Genomic DNA, 21,038 nt, shown 5'->3' on the forward strand with positions numbered 1-21,038 from the left:
GCTCCTTAGGGGATTCTGTTCCACTGTTGCCTGTGCACACCATTGGGCAGACAGGCCCTGGGGGAGGCCAAACTTATCAGTATTGGCCCTTTTCCTCCAGTGACCTCTATAACTGGAAAACTCAGAACCCCCTATTTTCCAAAGACCCCAGAGTTAACTAACTTGATGGAATCGATCATGAACACTCACTGCCCCACGTGGGATGATTGCCAGCAGCTGCTCAAAACGCTGTTCACTACAGAAGAGAGGAAACGTATCCTGAATAAAGCTCAAAAAAATGTACACAGGGAAAATGGCAGACCCACGACCCTCCAGAATATCATTGGAAGGTCGACAGAGTTGGACCATGGGTGCTTCACTCACACGTCCAAAAGGCCGCTGCTCCGTCCCCCCAGCTGGAGACCAGCACCTCATGGAAAGCACAACGGCAACCCAGCAACCCGCTAAGACTCAAGCTGGTGAAAAACTCCGAGGCAAGCATTCAGTCTACACGTCCCTCAGACTCATCTTAATAGTCCTTGCAGCCTTAGGCAGTGAGACCACTGCTGACAATCCACATCAACCTTACATCACCTGGAAACTGAGAGATGGCCACACTCATGAGGTTCTTGCCTGGACATCAGCCTTACAGCCTCTAAACTCGTGGTGGCTGGATTTATACTTCAGCTTGAGAAACTTGACCATAAGAAAATGGTCCTCGAACAGTGTACATGTGGCAGGTTTCTATGCTTGCCCTGAATCCACTATAAAGACTTATAGTACATGTGGGGGTGTAAATGACTGTTACTGTAAGAGTTGAGGCTGTGTTACTTCTAATAATGGGCCCCGGAAGTGGGCCGTTGCTAAGTCAAATTTAATCCAGCTCTCTTGTTCACCCATTGACACGGGAAATGTGGTGTTCATCTCCTTGGGTTAAAAATTCTTGTGGCAAGTCGCCGTGTGACTTAGTCAGAGTTAGATTCACTGAACTAGAAAAGAGAGATAGGAGGTGAATATCTGGATTGACCTGGGGTGTCATGTTATATCACGCATATACCCGTAACCCCAGTGGAATCCTCCTGTGTCTCAGACAGTGAGGCCCCTTACCCCTCTTTCTTCTTCCAACAGCCCCCCTTACACCTTCCTTCCTTCCAACACTCCCACTATGAGAGAGGAGCAGACCAAAGCTTTCCTTCTCCCAATCTGGGGTCAAGAAAAAAATGAGCCTCTGTAGAAGCTACTAGTCCTGTAGTCTGTAGTCTGTAGTCTGTAGAAGTTACTAGTCCTGACCTTACCCAAAAATGTTGATTATGTTACAGTGTCTACCCTTCGTTTTATGAGGCTATCAGTGTCAACTCTACCTGGAGCTATTCAGCAATAGCCCCAACTAACTGGGTTGACAGCAGCCCCCCTCTGACTATGGGCCAAGTTAGTGGATGGAGATCCTGCATTAGTACTGTCCCTAAAGACAAGCACAGACTTTGCTCCTCAATAACAAGTTTTGTTGGTTCAGTTAAAACTGGCTGGTTATCTCCCACCTCAGGGGGTTGGTGGTTTTGCTCTCACACCAGATTAACCCAGCACCTATCTATTGCTGTTTTTAATGCAACTATTAATTTTTATGTAATTGTGACAGTTCTTCCTCATGTCCTGTATCACACTGAGAATGATGTACTCCAACATTGGGAACCTGACTCTATCCTGAGGTATAAGAGAGAGCCCATGACTGTTCTGACCATAGCTGCCCTGTTAGGTCTGGGACTGGTGGGCACAGGCACAGGGGTTGCATCCTTCATCACCCAAACTAGAGAGATCAACTCCTTACGGACAGGAATTGATGAAGACCTGGAACACATAGAACGATCCATTAGCCATTTACAGAAATCCCTCACCTCCTTATCTGAAGTGGTCCTAAAGAATCATAGGAGGTTGGACCTAGTGTTCCTAAGGCAAGGTGGTCTTTCCGTAGCCCGGAGAGAGGAGTGTTGCTTCTATGCAAACCACATTGAGGTAACGAGGGACTCCATGGCTGAGCTCCGTAAAGGTCTAGCCCAGAGGAAAAAGAAACGAGAATCCCACCAAGAGTGGTTTGAGTCGTGGTTCAACATGAGCCCATGGCTAACTACACTATTGTCCTCTTTGATAGGGCCTATAGTCATCCTACTTCTACTAGTTACAATTGGGCCTTGTATCCTAAACAAACTGACAAAATTTGTGAAAGACCATATCAGTACTGTCCAGTTGCTGGTCCTCCGACACAGTTTCAGCAGCAGCCCCGCACTGAGAAAGATTCCTCAGTATAAAACAAAGAAGGGGGGAGTATTAGAGTAAAGGTAAATGCTAATGATAGTATATTAGTAAGCTAGAACAGAATGTTTTTGTTGGGCAGTGTGAGATTGCCTTGTGCTGAAGAAACTGCTACTTTGCTAGGCCAGGAGGTGCCTGGACTATGGGAGGATTCCGCTTCAGCGATAAATCTGTTCTTTGCTGCCTTGCAACTTTGTGAACTCAGGTGCAGGGGGGCGCAAGGGCCCAATTTTTCTCCAGTTTCAGAAACAGCAGGAAGATAAGGGTGTGAAAATGGGATGAGCTATAAAGATAGTGGGTATGGGAACGGAACAGACTCCCTGTGCCTGAAGGCCATAAAAAATTAACATGTCTAAGGTTGTTACTTTTGATGTATTTCCCAGTCCAAAAGGGCCTAGATAATCTTCTCTCTTGGGCTCGTTCGGGGCCCGACCACCCCGCTTGGCTGGCCTGTGTGCCCCAAGTGCGGTCTGGCCCCAGCACGCTGGCACAATAAACTCTGTTTGCTGTTTGCATTACCAGTGAGACTCATTGTGGTTCTCTGGGGGTTGACTAGCTCACACCCTGATGTCTGGGGGCTTTAACCCGGACTCTAACAGTCCCAGACCTGATTCTTCTGTGTGCTTGCCAGTGCAGGGTCTGGCACAGACCGTCATCCCAATCAGCCTATGCATATGCTGGTGGTTGCAATTTCTGGATCAGTTCTGCTTCCAGCCCTGGTCTTCTACACAAATCAGTGGGTGTTGAAGCCCAGCCAGATTCTGTCAACCCCACACTTGTGCTTCACATAAACCAGTAAGAGCTGAAGCCTAGTTGGAGTGATACTGTTCTTTGTACTTTCTTAGGAGTGATAACAAATCCTTGCTGTTGTAAATTTACTTGGAACATAACATAGGCTTTTTGTAGCATGTCAACAGAGGCAGCAGAAAGTAAAACATCATTCATATAATGAATAAGAGAAACATTCAGAAATGTTTTGGAAATAGAATTTATAGCTGTCGCAACAAAGTATTGACACATTGTGGGTGAATTAGTCATCCACTAGGGGAGCACTCTACCAATGTCATTGAAGAGGTTACTTATTATAGAAGCCAGAACTGAAAGGACCAATCTGGGCCTATCAGTCTCATGGATAAAAATATTATAGAAGCAGTCTTTGAGCTCTAATGCTATAAGTTCCCAATTCTCAGGAACTTAGGAGATGTAAGACTAGGCTGTAATGGTCATAGTATTCAGAGTGGCATATACATTTCATAAATCAATTCACAGTCTCCACTTTCTCGACTTCTTTATTTTTGTTATTTTTTAATACTTATTTTGAAATTTCACTTCTTTTTTATTATTATTATTTTATGATACAGTTCCTTAGGCCCTGGAATTTCCCTTCCCCCTCCCCATCCCACCTCACTGGGTTTCCCTATATTACTATAGTATAGTTCTTCATAAACCGTCATATGTTTATCATTGCGGGCATGGACAATGGCAGAGAGTCTAATATCCTATTATCAAGATATAGTAAACAGTTTCATTGGGAGTCCATCTTTGCTTCATGAGTAGAGATGCATGCTGTATTTTATCTTCACATCTGGATATGATAGTCTCTATTACACAGTTACTATACATCCCTTAAATGAAAAGCCACAAAACAAAATCAATTATAGGAAGAAAAAAGAAATCAACAACAACACAAAGTTAAATAACATGGTACTGAATGACTAATGTGTCGCTGAAGAAAAGAAAAAGAAAATCAAACATTTTTAAAGAAAATGATGTTACTGTATGTTACTGTTTTTTTTTTTTTTTTAATAAGAAACGCAGGGAAATTCCAGGGGGGAAAGAAAAATTTTTGTGTGTCCCTTTCCTAATTGTTCTTGTACTAATTCTGTAAGAACCTGCAATTTCTCTTGATTTAGGGGTCCATCGAGAAGTCCATACCAGTGTATCAGACTTCCATTGTATTTTAACAGGCTCAATTGTCTCAATAGTCCCTGTGAAAAACCCAAATCTTGGCAATGTGAGTTAGCAGGTGGACTAAGCAGCTCAACAGTTCCTTCCTGACTTTTTCCTAAGCCTTTTCCCCTTTAGTATCCCCATGTAGCCATGATATGTCTCACCGTGGGTGGATACTTTTGATGGGGGGGGGGTAAATAAAGTTGTGCAGTGGTTTGCTGAAAGAAATCTCATCCTCACAAATAGGAACTTCAGTAATTAGAGGCTGGAGTACCACCTATATGTCATCAGGCCCTACACAATGCAATTTATGACTGTTGAGCCACACTTGAGAATGGCTTTTATCTCCCAAGCCGATTAACCCTATAGTAGCCTCCTGCAGAGGCCTGTTTTCAGGCCATTCACTTTCCCTAATGATAGACACATCAGCTACAGCGTCAAAACCCAGTAAAAGCCCCTCCTTGTATTACCAAATCAAGCAGCAGTTTTTCAGACTCATGGAGAATAATGCTGAGGGCTATGACAGCACCTGTGCTGCCACATCACACACGATGCTGACTTTTTTTCTTTTTGTTTTCAAGGGAGGACATAGGGTAACAACAGAAGCTGCGCAATGTTACTTCCCTTTTAAAAAGTCTGTTCCAAAGGAACAGTCATCACAACAGCAATTTCACCAGTGTAACCTTCATCAATTATTTCTATATATATAGTAATGCCCTTTGAATACAGCCTGCTTCGACCTAAAATCAGACCCACAGCCCCAGAGCAAATGGGTGCCTAACGTCCTAGAGAAATCTTATATGGACACAGAAAAGGATGTATGGTCAGATCATAGGGACCAGGCAGATCAACAGCAACACTACACCCAGTGGCTTCAGACAATTCCATAATATTCTTGTCCCTTAATTTTGATTGGGGGCCAGGGACTGACCTCCCAGAAGTTTGCTGTGGTGGTGGTATCTGGGTCTTAGGATCCAAATTAAAAGCAGACAGGAGATTCCTATCCTTATCATACTTAGAGTGGCATTTTTCCACCAAGTGATCACCTATCTTGCATTGAGAACATAAGCCTGGTTCAGAAATGTTTATATTCTTGTCCCTTCTCACTTCTTGCCACTCAGAGGCTGTGAAAGGGGCATGGCATTGTCTTTTGAAATGTCTGGGCTTGCCACAATTAAAACATTTGGCTCTCTGTTTTTTATTAATAGGTAGCATCTCCATGGCAGCAATTCTGGACTTATGATGAAGAGTACCAACATTTTGACACAATCTCGGATAATCCATTAAATTTCCCTCCTTTTGAGGCTTTATAATGCTCTGGCAATCCGAATTTGCATTATCATAGGCCAACTGCCTGGCCTGAGCAATAGAGTTTGTAAATCAGTGCCACATACTTGTTTCTCTATGGCATCCTAATCCATCCCACAAAATTCAAATAAGGTTCCTCGGGACCTCGTAAAATTTTTGTATACTGCCAAAATGATCAGATCACACATCAATTTTTCCCAAGCCTTTAAATTTACTTCTTGAGTGTGTCAAATAGCACAGGGCCAATATTAGCAGCTTGATGTGCCACATTGGCCCATACACCATTGCTTGTAAGCATATCAATAGTTATTCTAATTTTCCTATCCTGCTAACAAAACTGAGTTTTCCCTAGCTTCATCACCAAGCCACATTTGCCGTTGTAAAAACAGTGATTTTGACAACACCATTTTTGCTACAAGATAAAAATCATAATGAACCCATTTACCCTGATCACTCCAGCTTCAAAGAAACTCGTAACAAAAAAAGTAGAAGTTGGTCCATAATTAGAACATGCTTTTTAAAAATTAGACATAATGTTAAGATCAAATCCTGACCACACATTACCCCCATGCTGATTGATGGTAATAGGAAAGATTAATCTTTTTTTTATTTTTTATTTATTTATTTTTTTAAATTATTTATTATTTAACTTCATTAATTACATTGTATTATGTGACACAGTTACATAGATACTTGGGTTCTCCCCACCCCTCCCAAACCCTCCCACCATGGTGGATTCCTCCACCTTGTTGCATAACCAAAGCTCAAGTTCAGTTGAGATTCCCCCATTGCAAGCGTATACCAAACATAGAGTCCAGCATCTTATTGTCCAGTCAAGTTCAACAGCTTCTTAGGTATACCCTCTCTGGTCTGAAGACAGAGCTAGCAGAGTATCATCCCAGTCAATTGAAAGCTCCAACATACCATCAGCAAAAATTTACATCATTATGGAATTATAACTCATGTGGCCGGGGCACCACGACAGTGTGTGAAGGCAGATCTGCAAAATGCACCTTCTGAACTTGTTGCACCCTGCACCCTGGGGTGCTGTCTCTGTTCCATCCTTTCATCATCAGATGTAATTATTAACTCTTGGAAAGATCTTTCCTTCCACTCCTCCTCAGTATCACTAGTGGGTAGTAGGGGTTAAGGATCTGGAAATGGCAGTGCAGTCAGCTTAAGGCCTTCATTTTCTCTCTCAGTTTCACGAGTGAGCTGCATTAATGCATTTACTTTTATTTTTTCCTTCTTATTGCACGCTGGGAAAAATTCCTGTTTAACCTTCTCTATTTCTTTTCAAGTTTGTTCATCCAGCTCGCATTCATGCAGAGTCCTCAGTGGCTTTTCCTATATTTACAGCTTTCACCCCACTAATAATAAGAAGCGCAACTCAGAACAAAGCAAAATTTATTAAAAATTGGACCAGAAGATGTACATTTTTCTTATCTGTTTTTAAAATATTAAAATACTTCACTCTCTCTCAGACTTCTAAGTCTAAGTTCCCTTCATCAGGCAACCAAGGATTATATTCTAACAGTGTCCCAGCACTGCTGCAGCTGTGCCTTTGAAACCACACTGATGTTCTGCTTCAAAAAGTGACGAAACACCTCAATGTAGGGAATATACTTCCCCTTTTCTACTTTTTGCCCCATTCCATTCCTGCTTATCTCCTTCTGCAAAGATTGTTATCTCATTTATTTTTTCTTCTTACTTCAGTCCTATATTGTAGTGTCAAGTAACAAGTTTACCTTTCAGGTTCCTGCGGAAGAGATGCAACCAAAAAGAAATGAGGGACAGTACTTTCTTAGGCAACTGAAAACGTTTATTTCCAGGGCTCCACTTTATATATATTCAGCAAAGCAACAATTCAAATACAGTTTAGCTCATACATCAGTTATAATGATCAGGATTGATACACAAAATGTGATGTATGTGTAAGCAGGGAGTTCCAGGAGAGAAAACGAGGCACCAGGATCAAAGAACTATTGGTGTGAGATATTGATAAGGAGCATTGCTTGGATCTAGGATAATTGGTTAACTAAGCACAGATGTTTGCTACATATTCGGAAAGCATGAAAGCACATGGAAGGACTGACTGGGGACAGGAGTGCAATCTGGGAGAGAGGCACACTGCTCTACTTACAGGAATCTCTTCTCAGTCCCACAGGCCTCTGCTGTCCCAGATACCACATTGGATGTATTCCGACAATCAGGCTTATAAGCAGCTATAACAGAAACTCAACTGTGTCATTTTTCTTCTAATGCCCAAAGAGGCACCGTGTTGAAATGAAGTATATTGAGCATACCACAAAAACCAAGCTTGTAGATGCTGACTCAGTGCGCAGCAAACTCCACATACAGAGATAATTTCAGCATAAAAGTGATTTTCAGCTACTACTGAAAACAAATGCTCTGACACAATATACTTCTGAATGTGCATGTGACATCTAGGGAAATCAGCATGGTGGTGAATTGCACAGTCCAGATATTACAGCAGAGGTGTTTTACTGACAAAACAAACCCATTTGGGTCACTGCCTTCACATACCATCAAGCTTATAAACAGCTCTCCCAGAAACCCAGTTTGGTCACATCTCCACTAATAACCACAGTGTGCAAAGTATTGAAGTGAAACAAATTGTGCACCCAGCACAAACAAAGGTTTTAGCTCAACGCCCTATGACTCCACATAAAAGGAAATTTAAGCACATAAGAGATTTTCAGCTAACATTCAAACCAACTGTTCTGTCACCACATACCTCTGAACATGCATGTAACACCTAGTGTATACAGCATGTTGGTGAATTTGGTAAGTCCAAAAGATGCAGCACAGGTATACTAATGGTATAACAACTCCCCTTTGGGTCACAAAGTACACATATAATTAACTTTGCAAGCAGCTCTCTAGAAATCCAATTTTGTCATTTTGTCAAATGACCATAGAGTACATTGTATTGAAATGAAGAATATTGAGCAACAAACACAAAACCAAGGTTGTAAATTTTGGCAAAACACACTATGCACTGTACATATAAAGAGAACTTCAGTGCTAAAATGGTTTTTAGCTAGCATTCAAAATAACTGCTATTGCACCACATACTGTGAGACCTAGGGAACACATCATGGTGGTGAATGCATAAGAACAAAATATAAAGCACAGGTGTTCTAAAGGCAGGAGAACTCCACATGGTTCATTAACTTCAAACATCATCAGGAATACAAGATTTCTTACGTAAATCCAGTTTTTTCACTTGTCTTCTGATGCCCATAGAGCAAACCGTATTGAAAGGAAGTATGTTGTGCACAACACACAAACCAAGGTGTAGATTATCAAACAACGCACTACAACCTTGACATGCAGAAAAAACTTCAGGTTGCAATTATTTTCAGCTAGCATTATAAACAACTGCTGTGACCCAATACACTTCTGAAAGTGCATGTGACACCTAATGTATCCAGCATGTTAGAGAATGGCATATCCAGAAGAAAAATCACAGGTGTTCTACTAGAAGAACAATTTCATTTGGCTCACTCACTTCACATACCATCAGGCTAACAAGTAGCTCTCCCAGAAACCCAGGTTTGTTGCTTCTCATCTAATGCTCATAGAGAGCACTGTAATGAAGTGAAACATGTTGAGCACCCCATACTAACCAAGGTTGCAGATTTCATTCAGTACTGTACGAACTATACAATAAAGAGAAATTCAGCACACAAGCTATTTTCAGGTAACACTCAACACGACTGATCTTGCACCACATGCTGCTGAATGTCCATGTGACAGTGTATTCAACTTGTTGGTAAATGGCACAAGTCCAAAAGATACAATAGAGATGTTCTGTCAGAACAACTCCATTTGGGTTTCTACCTACACATACCATCAGGTTTACCAGCAACTCTCACCTAAACCCAGTTTTGTCATATTTTTTCTAATGTCCATGTAGTGCATTATATTGAAATGACGAATGATGTACACCCCACACAAACCAAGGTCACATTTCTTGGCTCGATATGCTGTACACTTCACAAATTAAGAGAAGCTAAGCTCCTAAACCGTCTTTATCCAGCATTCAAAACAACTGCCACTGCAAAAGATACTACTGAACATGCATGTGACACCTAGGGAACCCAGCATGTTGGTGAGCGGTACAAGTCTAAAATATGCAGCAGAGGTGTTCTACCGACATAACAATTCCATTTGAGTCACTAACTTCAAATACCCTGAAGCTTACAAGCAGCCCTCACAGAAACTTACTTTTCTCACTTTTCGTCTTAGGCCCATGGAGAGCACTATATTGAAATGAAACATCTTTTTCACAACACACAATCCAACACCGTAGAATTTTGAACAACACACTGTGAACACCACAACCCAAGAAAATGTCAGATAGCAAGGGATTTTCAGCCAGCATCCAAAACATCAGAATTGGCAATACATACACCTTAATGTGCATGTGGCACCAAGTGTATTCAGCATGATAGTGAATAGCATAGTCCACAAGACACAGCACAGGTGTTTAGTGGAAGAAAAACTCCATTTGGGACAATATGTCACATACCATCAGGTTTAGGAACAGATCACACAAAAGGTACTTTGGTCACTTTCCTGCTACTGTCCAGAGAACCTACTATATTGACATTAAGTATGTTCAGCACAACGCACAATCCAAGATTGTAGATTCTTGCTCAATGTGCTACGAACACCACACTAAGAGAGAACTTCACCACACATGCAATTTTCAGGTATAATTAAAACAATTGTGGTGGCACCACATGCTTATGAATATGCATGTCACACCTAGGGAACTCAGCATGTTGGTGAATGGCAGAATCCAAAATGTACAGCAGGGATGTTGCACTGGCAGAACAACTGCATTTGGGTCACTAATGTCACATAGACTAATTATTATGAGCAGTTCTCATGGAAACCAAGTTTTGTCACTTTTTGTCTAACACCCATAGGGTTGAAACTGTTGAATTCAAGCATGTTGAGCACCTCACACAACAAGGTTGTAGATTCTCAAAGTGCAACAAACTTCACCACCAGAGAGACCTTCAGACAAGCAATTTTTAGCTAGCATTTTAAATAACAGCCATGGCATCATATAGTTCTAAATGTGAAAGTGACATCTAGATATTCAACAGTTTGATGAATAGAATGAGTATAGAAGATACTGTACAGGTGCTCTACTGGCAGAAAAAATATATTTCAGTCACTAAGGGCACATATTTTCAGGGTTACAAGCAATTCTCACAGAAATACACTTTCCTAACTTCTCCTCCAATGCCCACAGAGTGTACTGTGTTGAAATAAATTATGTTAAGCAGAACACAAATACCAAGGTTTTAGATGATTGCTCAACACCCTACAAACTCCACATACAGAGAAAAATTCAGCAACCAAGCAATTTTCAGCTAGCATTCCAAGCAATGGCTCTGCAAGCACATATTTCTGAATGTGCATGTGACAGCTAAGGAACTGAGCATGTAGGTGAATAGCATATCCTAGAAGATACATACAGGCATTTAACTGTTAGAACAACTGATTTGAGTCACTAACTTTACATATCAACAGGATTATAAACAGCTGTTATGAAAATCCACTTTTGCCAGTTCTCTTCTAATGCCAAGTGATCGTAGTCATTAGAAATGAACCATGTTGATTTTACTACAGAAATCAAGGTTTCAGATTTTTGCTCAACACCCAGGGAAGTAAACATATGAAGAGAACTGTAATACCCAAGCAATTTTCAGCTATCATTTGTAACGACTGCTATGGCATCACATACTGATGAATGCACATGTGACACTCGAGGAAATATGCATGAATGCGAAAAGCATAACACAGAAGATACAGCACAGGTGTTCGACTGCCAGAACAAGTCCATTTGGTTCACTACCTTCACATGTCATCAAGCTTACAGGAAGCTCTCACAGAAACATGCTTCTGTCAATTTTTGTCAAATGGCAATAGAGGCATTATGGTGAAATGAATCATGTGGAGCACAATAGTCAAACGAATGCTATATAGTCTTGAGCAATCCAGTACATACTCCACATACAAAGACAATTTCATATTGTGAACAATTTTCAGCTACCATTGAAAACCACTGCTCTGGCACCACATACTGCAGAATGTGCATGTGACACTTAAGGAACTCAGTGTGTTGGTGAATGGCATAGTCTTGAAGGAGCAACACAGGTGTTCCAATGGCAGAACTACTCCATCTGGGTCATTAAATTCACATACCATCAGGCTTGTAAGCAGCTCTCCCAGAAACCCAGTTGTGTCAATTTTTTTTTCTAATGCTCATAGAGCACACTGTATTTAAGTGAAGCAAGTTGAGCACCACCAAAAACCAAGGTTTTAGATTGTTGCTCAACATACCTAGAACTCCACATAGAGAGAGAGCTTCAGTGTCCAAGCAATTTTCAGCTACCATTCAAAACAACTGCCCTGGCAAAACATACTGGTGAATGTGCATGTAATATGCAGAATGTTGGTGAATGGCATAGTCTGAAGAAAACAACACACATGTTCTACTGGCAGAACAACTCCATTTGGGTTACTAACTTCATATACCTTCAGCCTGACAAGCAGCTCTCCTGGAAGCCCCCCTCTGTTTTCAGTTTTTGTCTAAAACACATAGAGCTCTGTATTGAAATGAAGCATATTTTGCACCCCTCACACACCAATGGTGTAGATTCTCACTCAACAAATTATAAACTACACATCCAGAGAGAACTTCAGTGCCTAAGTGATTATCAGCTAGGACTGAAAACAACTGTTCTGGCACCACATATTGCTGAATGTGAATGTGATACTCCTTGGAAATGAAACCATCACCTGTCAAAATTCATTGGAGATTGAATCAGCCAATATAAACAGAACAATGGCCTTTAAGTAATGAAAAACTTGAAGCTGCTACTCAGTTAGTAGAAGAACAATTTAAACAAGGACACTTTGAGCTTTCCACATCTCCTTGTAATTCTGAGTTTTGTTATTAGAAATAACTCTGGTAAGTGGCAGTTACTTACTGACCTTAAGACAGTTAACTCTTCTATGTATCCTATCACAGAGCCTTATAGTTGGATTTACTTCAAACGTCATTGATTCCTATGGACTGGCATATTATGGTTATTGATTTACAGGATTGCTTTTTTACTATTCCTATTCACTCTGATGATTGTGAAAGATTTGCATTTTCTTTGGCATTTCTAAATAATGCCAGTCTCCATACTCACTATCAGTTAGTTGTTTTGCGTCAGGGAATGATGTGTTCTACTATGTGTCTAATGTATATTTCCACCATTCTATAACCCATTAAACATCAGTTTTCTGAATTATTATTTCTCTATTATGTGGATGATATTTTGCTTACCTCTCCCAAGGCTGATATTCTTTTTTTTTTTTTTTTTTTAAGATTTTATTCATTTTGTTACAGCCAGATATACACACAGAGGAGGAGAGACAGAGAGGAAGATCTTCCGTCCGATGATTCACTCCCCAAGTGAGCCGCAACGGGCCGATGCGCGCCGCCGATCCGATGCCGGGAACCAGGAACCTCCTCCGGGTCTCCCACGCGGGTGCAGTGTCCCAATGCATTGGGCCGTCCTCGACTGCTTTCCCAGGCCACAAGCAGGGAGCTGGATGGGAAGTGGAGCTGCCAGGATTAGAACCGGCGCCCGTATGGGATCCCGGGACTTTCAAGGCGAGGACTTTAGCCGCTAGGCCACGCCGCCGGGCCCCCAAGGCTGATATTCTTGATCACATTCTAACTGTAGCTATCAATCACTTTACCACTTACGTCCTTAAATGACTATCTTGTTCATTATCTAGGACAAACTCTGAAATGTCATTTTATTAAATCCCAGTAGTTTCAAATACACAGAGATAATATCAAAATGCTTAATGACTTTTAAAAACTTTTAGATTGTGGGGCTCAGAGGCAAGAGGTCACTAAGCCAATAAGATGGGGACTAACAGTCCAGGTCACTGGCGGGCAAGATGGCGGCCAAGGACAGAGCCCTGGGTGTGAACCAGGGCAGGAATCACATCGTTTCAAAGAAATACTGATTGGTCGGGCCCAGGCGCCGTGGCCTAGTGGCTAAAGTTCTCGCCTTGAACATGCCAGGATTCCATATGGGCACCAGTTCTGATATTGGAGGCTCCACTTCCCATCCAGCTCCCTGCTTGTGGCCTGGGAAAGGCAGTTGAGGATGGCCCAATGCTTTGGGACCCTGCACCCGTGTGGGAGACCTAGAGGAAATTCCTGGCTCCTGGCATTGGATCGGCACAGCATTGGCCATTGCGCTCAATTGGCGAGTGAATCATCAGAGGGAAGATCTTCCTCGCTATCTCTCCTCCTCTCTGTACTAAAAATAAATAAATCTTAAAAAAAAAAGAAAAAAAAAGTACTAAAGAAATACTGATTGGCCAGGGCCATCTCGCTCACTTACCCCTGGCCTATGGGGAGGTGGCTTCCACAGTCATGCTCCCAGTAATTGGCTCCTAGTTTCTCCCTTCCTGAATTCCTGAAATTCCTGGCCTGAGGCTATCCCTTACCCTATATAAGAAACTGAATTTCCCCAATAAATCGGAACTGCTTAGACAGAACCCCTGTCCATATGTTTGTATCTCGCACATGCCGGGAGGCTGGGTGGCAGGCAGCCGGCTCACCCCCTCCGGCAATGGGGTACTAAAGGAATCTTTGGTGATATCACCACATTAGGTGATATAAATTGGCTCAGACCTTTCTTGGGGATGCCCATCTATGCTCTTCACAATTCGTTTTCTACTCTTCAAGGTGATTCTTCACTTAATAGTCCACTAATTTTCATTCCTGGGGCTAAGCATGAATTTCCAGTTGTAGAAAATGCTATTAAAAATAGCTTTCTAGGACCAGCACAGTGGCCAAGCAGCTAAAGTCCTTGCCTTGCAGGTGCTGGGATCCTATATGGGCACTGGTTCTAATCCCAGCAGTTCCACTTCCCATCCAGCTCCCTGCTTGTGATCTGGGAAAGCAGTTGAGGATGGCCTGAAGCCTTGGGACCCTGCACCCACATGTGGGAGACCTGGAAGAAGTTCCTGGTTCCTGGCTTTGGATCTGCACAGCATCGGCTGTTGCAGTTGCTTGGGGAGTGAATCATCGGAAGGAAGATCTTTCTCTCTGTCTCTACTCTCTGTATATCTGACTTTCCAATAAAATAAATAAAATCTTTTAAAAATGACCTTCTTACTACAGTGGATTTATCCCAAACTATTAAGTTTTTAATTATTAGTACTCAGTATTATCTGACTGGGACAGTGGGTCAGGATAATCTCCCATTGGAGTGGGTTTATACCAAACATTACTTCAAGAAAACTTCGATGACTTATAAATAGATTGTGGCTGCACTGGTTCAACAGGTAGACTGCACAGCTGACATCTTACAGGCTTTGATCCTCATTATGTTATAGTGTCTTTTAATAAACAACAACTTAGTTTTTATTAACCACCAATGAACCTTTGTTCTCTTATTTTGGGTAAATTTTATACCATCTTCTTGCAGGAAAAATGTGTCATTTTTTTTAAAGAACTCATGTTGTTTTCAATTCTATTATTTCTCAAAGTTCACTATCCTTAGCTGATAATGTATTTATTGATGGAATAAAAAAATGGCGAAAGTGCTTTTTGGACAGCTAAACAATATAAGGTATTTTATACTTCTTATCATTCTACTCAACAAAATGAGTTATTTGCTCTTATCAAAACACTAAAATATTCCTATAACTCTATTAATATCATTGCCTATTCTGTCTATGTGGTTCTGATAACTATATGGATTCCAACCTCCGTTATTTCTAACTATAAGGAACCTTTATAAACTTTATATCTACAATTGCAAACCTTAAATAGACAGAGAAATGCACCTCTTTTAATAACCCATATTCGCTCAAATTTGGGATTACCAGGACCCCTAGTACAGGGAAATGGCAATGTAGATGCTTTCCTTTGCCTCAGCAGAAGATCTTAAAGCCTTACGTACTAATGCCAGAGGGCTCCATATAAAATATAAAATTCCCTATTGACAAGCCTAACAGATTATTAAAATATGCCTTATTTGTAGACCGTTGCACTTATGCTGTCTACCACAAGGAACCAATCCTTGAGGATTATAACCTAACAAACTATGGCAGATGGACATTTATGTTCCTTTATTCGGTCATTCCAGTTTTGTTCATGTTTGTGTTGGTAATTGCTCTTCTTTTATTTGGGCTATGGCCTTACTAGGAGAAAAAAAAAACCCTCCCATGTAGTCCAACAGTTGTTAAAATGCCCTGCAGGTATGTGAATTTCTGCACAAATAAAAACAGAAATGGTCCTGCCTATCTCAGTCATAAACTCCATTCTTTTCTTGAATTTTACAAAACTCAACATTTAACTGGCATTAGTATAATCCTTAAGGACTAGGTATAGTTGAGCACATTCATAGAATCCTAAAGTTACAAATTGAAAAGTTAAATAGTTGGAATGTCTACCCTGAAACAGATGACTATACTTATGTGTGTATAGTAAAAGGATTTAATTCACCGCATACAATATTCATGCAAACTCTTTTCATTATTAATTTTTTAAACCTCCCTCAAGGAGATATTTTATCCAAAGCAGAAACACTTTTTAGACCAGGAAGGAACAGGTCTTTTAAATCAATCATTATGGATAAAAGTTGCACTGACATCAGAATGGGAGAAGGGCTCCTCCTAGTGAAATGCAAATGACATGCTTGTGCTTCCACAGGGGATGGCTGAATCTTTTGGCTCCCACTCCACTGCATTTAGGTTTGAAAAGAAGGAGGATACTTTGCCACCTCCTGGCCCGCCACCTCACTGGCCTCCTAGACCGCAAGGTACAGGCTGGCCAGTGGGCCTTGGCTGCAGCTCAGGGCTCCCACGCCCCAGGCCCCAGCCCCCTCACCATCCCTTCCATCATGCTGGGGGAGGAGTGCACTGGGCAAGCCTTAGCAGGAGCCCATGGGGGGGGAGGAGGAAGGGTCCCTTGAGGGACCAGGAGGGCTCCTGGGGCAGGCAGGGAAGCTGGCAGCAGAGCACAGGAGGCCATCCCAGACAACAAGGTCGCAGGGGAAAATGTGGCAGAGCTGCCCGCAGCCACCCCCGAGGAGCTGGCTCTGGGCGCCCAGAGGAAGCAGTTTCTCCCCAAGGTCAGGGCGTCAGGAGATGGGGAAGTAGCCAGGCCAAGGAGAGAGAGAGCCCTTCAATGTCTCCATGGAGATCCCGGAAGAGCCTGGCGCCTAGGTCCCCAGGGACTCCAGGCCGGGAGAGGCAATCTCCCAACCAGGGTAGACGGGCAAGCATGCTGGAGGTGCCCCGGGCCAAGCAGGAGCTGATCCTGGCCAACCCCAAGGCCAATGGGCTGGATGCAGAGCCGAGCCCAGAGGAAGGCAAGCAGGAAGTTCTGACCAAGCCCAGGAAAGCCGGAGGCCAGCTCAAAGCCTCCCAGGTAATCTGGAAGATTTGGGTGGAGTAGTTTCCTGATGCCTCCGGCAGCCTGAAGCTCTGGTGTCAGTTCTTTAACATCCTCAGTGATTCAGTTTTGACATGGGCCAAGGACCAGTACGCTGTGGGCGAGGTGGGCAGGAGTGCAGGGAATGAGGGCCCGGCGACCTTGGCCATCATGCAAGCATCGCCTGTGGACTGCGGCTTGTACCAATGCGCCATCCACAATGAGTGTGGCGTGGCCTCCATGGACTTCTGCCTCAGCCCCAAGGTGCTGTTTGGATTCATCTCTAGAGAAGAAGGTGGAGTTGGAAAAGAGATTGCGATAACCCCCATGGTGTTTGCTAAGAGCCTGGCAGATTCTGGCTGCTGAGGGGACAAGCTGTTCGGACGGCTGCGGAGTGAAGAGCTTTGAGGGTGTGGACTCTGTTGTGGCCTTTGGAAAGCCTCCCAGGCCAAAGCCATCTATGGACTGGGCCCTCTGTTTGATTCTGGTCGCACGTGCATTATCAAGGTGCGCAGTCTGCTGGTATTTGGGCCCATCAGTGAGACCTCTCTCCTGGGAAGGAACTATGATGTCACCATCCAGGGGTGCAAGATGCAGCACATGAGCTGGGAGTACTGCAAGATCTTTGCGGCTGAGGCCCGGCCGCTCCTGGCTTCAGAGAAGTGCCTGAGATCATCCCCCTCTACCTCATCTACTAGCCCGCCAATGCCATCCCATATGCCACTCTGGAGGTGGACCTGGGCAGGCCTCTGGAGTCCTACACAGGGCCACCCACAACCACAAGGCTCCTTGAGGCCATGCACAAGTGCCAGACCTTCCAGCACTGGCTGTATCAGTGGACAAATGGAAGCTTCCTGGTCACAGACCTGGTAGGAGTGGACTGGAAGATGACTGATGTGCAGATCACCACGAAGCTGTGCAGGTACCAAGGCCTCAAGCAGAGCTGCTACCCAGTCCTGCTGGACCAGTTTGCCTCCTCCCACCAGCGCAACAGCTACTGCGAGAGGCGGGGCCTCAAGCCCCTAAAGGGCCCCAAGGCCCACCCCCAGGCCACGGACATCTGCTGGCAGGAAGGGGCAGCTGAGTCCTCAGCCCCAGAAGAAAGGCACCCTGAGTCCCCAGGGCGCCCACAGGAGTGCCTCAAGCACCAAGGCCACCCTGCAGGCCTCGGAAGCAGCTGCTGTCCAGTTTCTGGGAGAGCTTCCCACCCAAGAAGGGAGCTGCAAGGCTCACGGCATGCTGGGGGCTTCCACACAGCAGCAGACCCACCAGAAAGCAGCTTGAACCGATGGAGACTTTCTCAGGATGGAACAAACTGGAGTGAGCAAGTGTGCTGCAGAGGCTCCAGCAGGGTCTCCCTGAGCAGCCGCTGCTCACTCAGCTACTCCTCTGACACCAGGGATGTGGGGCCCGCAGGTCCCTGGCCTCGGCTGGGGCTGTTGTCACTCAGGGCTCCAAATGCTTGGCAGTGTGTGTCTCCTTCAAGTTTACAGCCACCACTGCTGGTGGCTCCCAAGTACTCTGCATGGGGTCCCAGCCCATCCAGCCCAGGCCTACCCTGTAGCACTGACCCTCTGCCCTGGCTGCCCTGCTTTCTCCCGGTCCTCAGGCCCCAGCCCCCTGCAGGCCTGGCCTGGTGACTCTCAGGTGCTTTCTTGCAGCTGTCCTGTTTGATTCACTGCCTTCTCCAGCACTAACCCGTCCCTCAGTCCAGTGAAAAGCCTTTGGGCTTTTGCGTGTGCTCTCTAATGATGCGTGTTTCTCAGCACCTTCCCCCAGCAATCTGGCACTCCCCACTGGCACACACATCCCTGGCCTGAACCCCAGCTGCGGCTGCACATGCCTCTGCCTGCAGCAGCTCTTTGCTTGTACCTTTGCCTAAGGGCTCCCCGATCCTGATCCCCCCACCAACATGCGGGTGAGGAACAGATCCCAGCCTTGACTGGCCTGTGTGCTCTGGCCCTGCTTTTCCTGGGGCCTCTGCCTGGGCCAAGGGCTGGCCTGAGGTTCACATCAATCACTGTAGCTCAAAAAAAAGGGGGTTGATGTGGAATCTCCTTGTACCCAAACTGAAGGGTGCCCCAGGATGTTTACTTCCTGTCCTTCTCACCAGGGGTAAAGGCCTGGGGCTCCTCCCAAGGAAGCAAGGACAGGTTCAGCTCATTGGTGCCCTCTGGTGGCAGACCCTCTTTGTGCATGACCCTGCTATCAGCTGCAGCCCTGGGATTTCTGCATAAGGCACTGAGGGCAGCCCCCTGGTTAGCTCCCCCCGCCCCAGGCACAATACCCCGAGGTCTGCAGTGGGGTGCATCTGGAGTGAGCCTGCCTCCTCTGGAATGCAATAAAGGCAGCAGTTGCGCATCTGGGAAAAAAAAAGGAAAAAAAAATGAAGTTGGGAGCGACAGTAGGTACAGCAACAGCCCGCAGAGCCATGGTTAAGGAATATGTAGGTTTTGCCGCTCTCCCCAGCCAGCTGCAACGCAAGTCTGTGAAAAAGGAGTTTGACTCCACATTCATGGTGGCAGGGGAGTCAGATCTGGGGAAATCCACCTGCATCAACAGCCTCTTCCACACCGACCTCTATGAAGAGCGGCAGTTGCAGGAAGTCGGCGCTTGCTTGACGCAAATGCTGACCATCGAGCGCCGGGATGTCGAGATCGAATTAGGAGGCATATAAGTGAAGCTGTGAAGATATGGTGCACACATCTGGCTTCGGGGACGTGGTGGACTGCTCCACCTGCTGGCTGCCTATGGTGCTCTATATTGAAGAACAGTTCAAGCGGTATCTTAGGGACGAGAGTGGCCTGAACCGCATGAACATCCAGGACTCCCTGAGTCCATTGCTGCCTCTACTTCATCTCGCCCTTTGGCCAGGGGGCTCCAGCCCCTCGATGTAGTCTTCCTGCCGGCGGTGCACACAAACACCATTCTGGTCATCAGCAAAGTAGACGCTCTGCTGCCCCAGGAAACCTAGGCCCTTAAGCAGAAGATCCGGGAACAGTTGAAGGAGGAGGAGGTCAGCATCTACCAGTTTCCAGATTGTGATTCGGATGAGGATGAAGACTACAAGAGGCAGGATGTGGAAATGAAGAGCAGCCTCCTCTTCGCAGTCATCGGTTCCTGCGACATGGTGAGAGATGGCAAGTCACAATCAGTGAGGGGATGCCACTACTTGTGGGGTACTCTGGAGGTAGAGAACCCACATGACTGAGATTTCTTGAACCTGCGACGGATGCTGGTGCAGACACAACTGCAGGACTTGAAAGAAGTCATACAAGTCCCTACACGGGCTACCGGGCCCACTGTCTGCAAAGCTTGGCCCGGTCCGGGGCACGGACCAACCGCAGTAAGCCACAGAAAACCCTCTGCCCATGCTGCCGCTGGCTGAGGTGGAGAAGTTGATCTGCGAGAAGGACGGAGAGCTGTGCCTCATGCAGGAGATGCTGGAGAAGGTGCAGGCCCAGATGCAAGCAGAACCAGGCTTTGGGCTAGCAGTCGGATGCTCTCTGAGGTTCCCCGCCCGGCGGGGCTCACCTGCACTCTGCCTGCAGTCTGTCTCCAGCCCAATGCTGGTCCTATCCTGCCAGGCACCCTAAAGGCTCTCCCGGAGTCTGGAGTTTGGAGCCCCGCCCCCGAACTGCGGCCACACCCCTCTTCCAGCCCCGCTCTTCCCTGCCCAATCGCTGACTTCAAACTCCAGCTGCCCCGCGGCAAAAAAAAAAAAAAAAAAAAAAAAAAAAAAAGAAGAAAAAAGGTTCAGGGTTAGTGTTAGGCTTAGGGTTAGGGTTAGGGTCAGGGTTAGGTTTAGCCTTATTCCTAGGCTTTGGTTTAGGGTTAGGGTTAGGGTTAGGGTTAGGCTAGGGTTAACATTGGATTGCATTTAAGGTTATTGTTATACTTAGGGTTAGGGTTAGGTTTAGGGTTTGCATCAGGGTTAGGTTTAGGCTTTGGGTTAGGGTTAGGATTATCGTTAGGGTTTGGAATAAGGTTA

At 44.8% G+C, this 21,038-nt stretch overlaps 2 pseudogenes; both read left to right on the forward strand.

Annotated features, from left to right (window-relative positions):
* The first annotated feature begins 16,295 nt into the window (after positions 1-16,295).
* Positions 16,296-18,331, forward strand: LOC101528845 (alpha-protein kinase 3-like; annotated as a pseudogene).
* A 1,147-nt stretch (positions 18,332-19,478) lies between these two features.
* Positions 19,479-20,557, forward strand: LOC101528611 (septin-1-like; annotated as a pseudogene).
* The last annotated feature ends 481 nt before the right edge of the window (positions 20,558-21,038 follow it).

Source organism: Ochotona princeps, chromosome X, assembly GCF_030435755.1.
Source record: "Ochotona princeps isolate mOchPri1 chromosome X, mOchPri1.hap1, whole genome shotgun sequence".
NCBI lineage: Eukaryota > Metazoa > Chordata > Mammalia > Lagomorpha > Ochotonidae > Ochotona > Ochotona princeps.